Consider the following 4,566-nt stretch of genomic DNA (forward strand, 5'->3'; position numbering starts at 1 on the left):
ACGTGGCTCGGGACTTGGGGCTGCGGCGGCAGACGTGGCTCGGGACTTGGGGCTGCGGCGGCAGACGTGGCTCGGGACTTGGGGCTGCGGCGGCAGACGTGGCTCGGGACTTGGGGCTGCGGCGGCAGACGTGGCTCGGGACTTGGGGCTGCGGCGGCAGACGTGGCTCGGGACTTGGGGCTGCGGCGGCAGACGTGGCTCGGGACTTGGGGCTGCGGCGGCAGACGTGGCTCGGGACTTGGGGCTGCGGCGGCAGACGTGGCTCGGGACTTGGGGCTGCGGCGGCAGACGTGGCTCGGGACTTGGGGCTGCGGCGGCAGACGTGGCTCGGGACTTGGGGCTGCGGCGGCAGACGTGGCTCGGGACTTGGGGCTGCGGCGGCAGACGTGGCTCGGGACTTGGGGCTGCGGCGGCAGACGTGGCTCGGGACTTGGGGCTGCGGCGGCAGACGTGGCTCGGGACTTGGGGCTGCGGCGGCAGACGTGGCTCGGGACTTGGGGCTGCGGCGGCAGACGTGGCTCGGGACTTGGGGCTGCGGCGGCAGACGTGGCTCGGGACTTGGGGCTGCGGCGGCAGACGTGGCTCGGGACTTGGGGCTGCGGCGGCAGACGTGGCTCGGGACTTGGGGCTGCGGCGGCAGACGTGGCTCGGGACTTGGGGCTGCGGCGGCAGACGTGGCTCGGGACTTGGGGCTGCGGCGGCAGACGTGGCTCGGGACTTGGGGCTGCGGCGGCAGACGTGGCTCGGGACTTGGGGCTGCGGCGGCAGACGTGGCTCGGGACTTGGGGCTGCGGCGGCAGACGTGGCTCGGGACTTGGGGCTGCGGCGGCAGACGTGGCTCGGGACTTGGGGCTGCGGCGGCAGACGTGGCTCGGGACTTGGGGCTGCGGCGGCAGACGTGGCTCGGGACTTGGGGCTGCGGCGGCAGACGTGGCTCGGGACTTGGGGCTGCGGCGGCAGACGTGGCTCGGGACTTGGGGCTGCGGCGGCAGACGTGGCTCGGGACTTGGGGCTGCGGCGGCAGACGTGGCTCGGGACTTGGGGCTGCGGCGGCAGACGTGGCTCGGGACTTGGGGCTGCGGCGGCAGACGTGGCTCGGGACTTGGGGCTGCGGCGGCAGACGTGGCTCGGGACTTGGGGCTGCGGCGGCAGACGTGGCTCGGGACTTGGGGCTGCGGCGGCAGACGTGGCTCGGGACTTGGGGCTGCGGCGGCAGACGTGGCTCGGGACTTGGGGCTGCGGCGGCAGACGTGGCTCGGGACTTGGGGCTGCGGCGGCAGACGTGGCTCGGGACTTGGGGCTGCGGCGGCAGACGTGGCTCGGGACTTGGGGCTGCGGCGGCAGACGTGGCTCGGGACTTGGGGCTGCGGCGGCAGACGTGGCTCGGGACTTGGGGCTGCGGCGGCAGACGTGGCTCGGGACTTGGGGCTGCGGCGGCAGACGTGGCTCGGGACTTGGGGCTGCGGCGGCAGACGTGGCTCGGGACTTGGGGCTGCGGCGGCAGACGTGGCTCGGGACTTGGGGCTGCGGCGGCAGACGTGGCTCGGGACTTGGGGCTGCGGCGGCAGACGTGGCTCGGGACTTGGGGCTGCGGCGGCAGACGTGGCTCGGGACTTGGGGCTGCGGCGGCAGACGTGGCTCGGGACTTGGGGCTGCGGCGGCAGACGTGGCTCGGGACTTGGGGCTGCGGCGGCAGACGTGGCTCGGGACTTGGGGCTGCGGCGGCAGACGTGGCTCGGGACTTGGGGCTGCGGCGGCAGACGTGGCTCGGGACTTGGGGCTGCGGCGGCAGACGTGGCTCGGGACTTGGGGCTGCGGCGGCAGACGTGGCTCGGGACTTGGGGCTGCGGCGGCAGACGTGGCTCGGGACTTGGGGCTGCGGCGGCAGACGTGGCTCGGGACTTGGGGCTGCGGCGGCAGACGTGGCTCGGGACTTGGGGCTGCGGCGGCAGACGTGGCTCGGGACTTGGGGCTGCGGCGGCAGACGTGGCTCGGGACTTGGGGCTGCGGCGGCAGACGTGGCTCGGGACTTGGGGCTGCGGCGGCAGACGTGGCTCGGGACTTGGGGCTGCGGCGGCAGACGTGGCTCGGGACTTGGGGCTGCGGCGGCAGACGTGGCTCGGGACTTGGGGCTGCGGCGGCAGACGTGGCTCGGGACTTGGGGCTGCGGCGGCAGACGTGGCTCGGGACTTGGGGCTGCGGCGGCAGACGTGGCTCGGGACTTGGGGCTGCGGCGGCAGACGTGGCTCGGGACTTGGGGCTGCGGCGGCAGACGTGGCTCGGGACTTGGGGCTGCGGCGGCAGACGTGGCTCGGGACTTGGGGCTGCGGCGGCAGACGTGGCTCGGGACTTGGGGCTGCGGCGGCAGACGTGGCTCGGGACTTGGGGCTGCGGCGGCAGACGTGGCTCGGGACTTGGGGCTGCGGCGGCAGACGTGGCTCGGGACTTGGGGCTGCGGCGGCAGACGTGGCTCGGGACTGGGAACTGCGGCGGCAGACGTGGCTCGGGACTGGGAACTGCGGCGGCAGACGTGGTTCGGAGAGTTGAAGGTGCGACAGACGTGGTTCGGGGAGTTGGGGCTGGTGACTCCGAGCGCCACCAGCTGAAGCCCAACGACGCACGACTCCCTCAATCAAGGACGACAGCAGGTCCAATTGGGCGGCCATGGCGTGCTGGAGCTCCTCATGGCGTGACAGGCGCGCCTCCTGATTCCACATCTTGGCTTTCAGCGCTCCCGCTGGGTCCTTCTCGGGTCGGGTCATTCTGTCAAGGAGGGGAAGCTTGAGGACCCAAATGCGGGAAGACAGGGCGAGGAGGCAGAGGCTCAATCAAAAAGGGGATTTTAATTTCTACAAAACAAAAGGCGAGATCTAAATTGCACGGAAAAACATAACATGGAGAAAACAAGGCAAAACGGGCAGCATGACATGGGGGGGAAAATTCAAGGCAAAACGGGCAGCATGACATGGGGGGGAAATTCAAGGCAAAAACGGGCAGCATCACAGGGAGAAATACAACAATGACCCGACACAGACAGAGGGGAGACAGCAGACTAAATACACATACTAACGACCTAACAAGACACACCTGGGGCAAGACACAAGTGGCTGAGGGCACTGATTGGATCACACGAGGAAGGGCAGGATCACACTTAAACAAGACCAAGGGAGACACACAAGGAAAACAGAACCCAAAACATGACACAGTCACCATAATGCAGAGTAAAAAGCAAACATAGGTTGCAATGGTTAAATTAGTTTCAATTAAAATTTACCGGGTATTTTGTACATACAAGTGATGTTAATTCAGGCCAGGTTTATTAATGAAATTCTTAATCACAAAAGAGATTCAAGGACTTAACTGATACTTTTGTTTGTGTCTGAAATAGTCACAATTGCTCAATTTTGCTAGAATTTTCTGATCAAATACATGAGCAGAAAGGCAGCAGATTGTACCAGATTAGATTATAGTATAAAGGAAGTATATAGAAATATGTTTTTGACAAAACAATGACATACACTGTTTAGATAGACATGAAGTCTAAAACAAAACATTAGTTGTTAAATAGAACAGTCTTAGTTATTATTATTTACATCTGGTCTATGTAATTTAAAAGAAACCATGTGAAATATCTGTGTCCGGGCTCGGCATCTCACAAATTTGTGATCAATGTTAGTGAGTTTATTTTTGACATCAGTAAAATTTTTGAAATCTTGTAGAAAACAGACTTCATCACAATTAAATTCAGAATTAGTTTGACATGAATAAAGCAATGCACAAATATCACTCAGTCATACACTCTATATTTGTCAAACTATGCCCTGGTGAAGACAATCTTGTGTTGAAACATGTTGGTAGTCCATTTTTAATAAAGGATTTTTTTACATTACTATTGAGTGTCTTGAATACACAGACTGCTTTTTACATAAGCATTTTAGCATTTTTTTCTGCTTGACTCTATATTTGTAGCCGGAAATAATGTGTATTGCACATTAACAAAGTTAATTGCATTTTGCCTGCTGTGGAACATACCTGGTGGGCAGCCACAGTAGAGGTATGCGGTGGGGAGCGGGCGTCCACAGTGGCGAGCCGACTGGCTGGAGCTGAAGTTCGGACTCTGGCCTTCTAAATAAAAAACTGGAGACTGCATCGTGGTCCCATCACTGGTGGCAGAGGGTGGGGACCGAGGCTGAAAACAAAATATACAGCACATTGAGGACCTAGCAGTGTGACTCAAAATAACTCAACACAGAATACACCACCGCCAAGTGCAGAATTGAATAGAGGCAAAGTACCTGCTGGGGTGCGATGTTTGGGCTCAGTTCCGGAGCAGCAAGGTCCAGCTTCTTCCATCGGCGCTTGGCTAAAAGATTCAAGATAAAATTTGTAGTTAATCTCAGATGTGTATGAAACATTAAAAATGTACATTGAGTCTAATGAGGCAGTAGTGTCATTGTAATAAAAATAAGAAACCGTCATCAATTGAAGTATAGTAACATCACACATTGATTATAAATAATGGATGGGGTGAGCAGAGCCTTCAATAAATCCTCAACAATAGAAAAA

The 4,566-nt window shown here is 60.2% G+C and overlaps 1 long non-coding RNA gene across 1 annotated transcript; it reads right to left on the bottom strand.

Annotated features, from left to right (window-relative positions):
- Window positions 1-2,486: 2,486 nt before the first annotated feature.
- On the bottom strand, window positions 2,487-4,364 carry LOC147155458 (uncharacterized). Its single transcript, XR_015092353.1, has 3 exons — window positions 4,296-4,364; window positions 4,033-4,189; window positions 2,487-2,780 (listed from the first exon to the last, which is right to left on the bottom strand). It is a non-coding gene; the product is annotated as an uncharacterized LOC147155458 (long non-coding RNA).
- Between the last annotated feature and the right edge of the window lie 202 nt (window positions 4,365-4,566).

The sequence above is a fragment of the Leptonotus elevatus genome, chromosome 22, assembly GCF_054856555.1.
Source record: "Leptonotus elevatus isolate MCC_2025b chromosome 22, RoL_Lele_1.0, whole genome shotgun sequence".
In the NCBI taxonomy this organism is placed as follows: domain Eukaryota; kingdom Metazoa; phylum Chordata; class Actinopteri; order Syngnathiformes; family Syngnathidae; genus Leptonotus; species Leptonotus elevatus.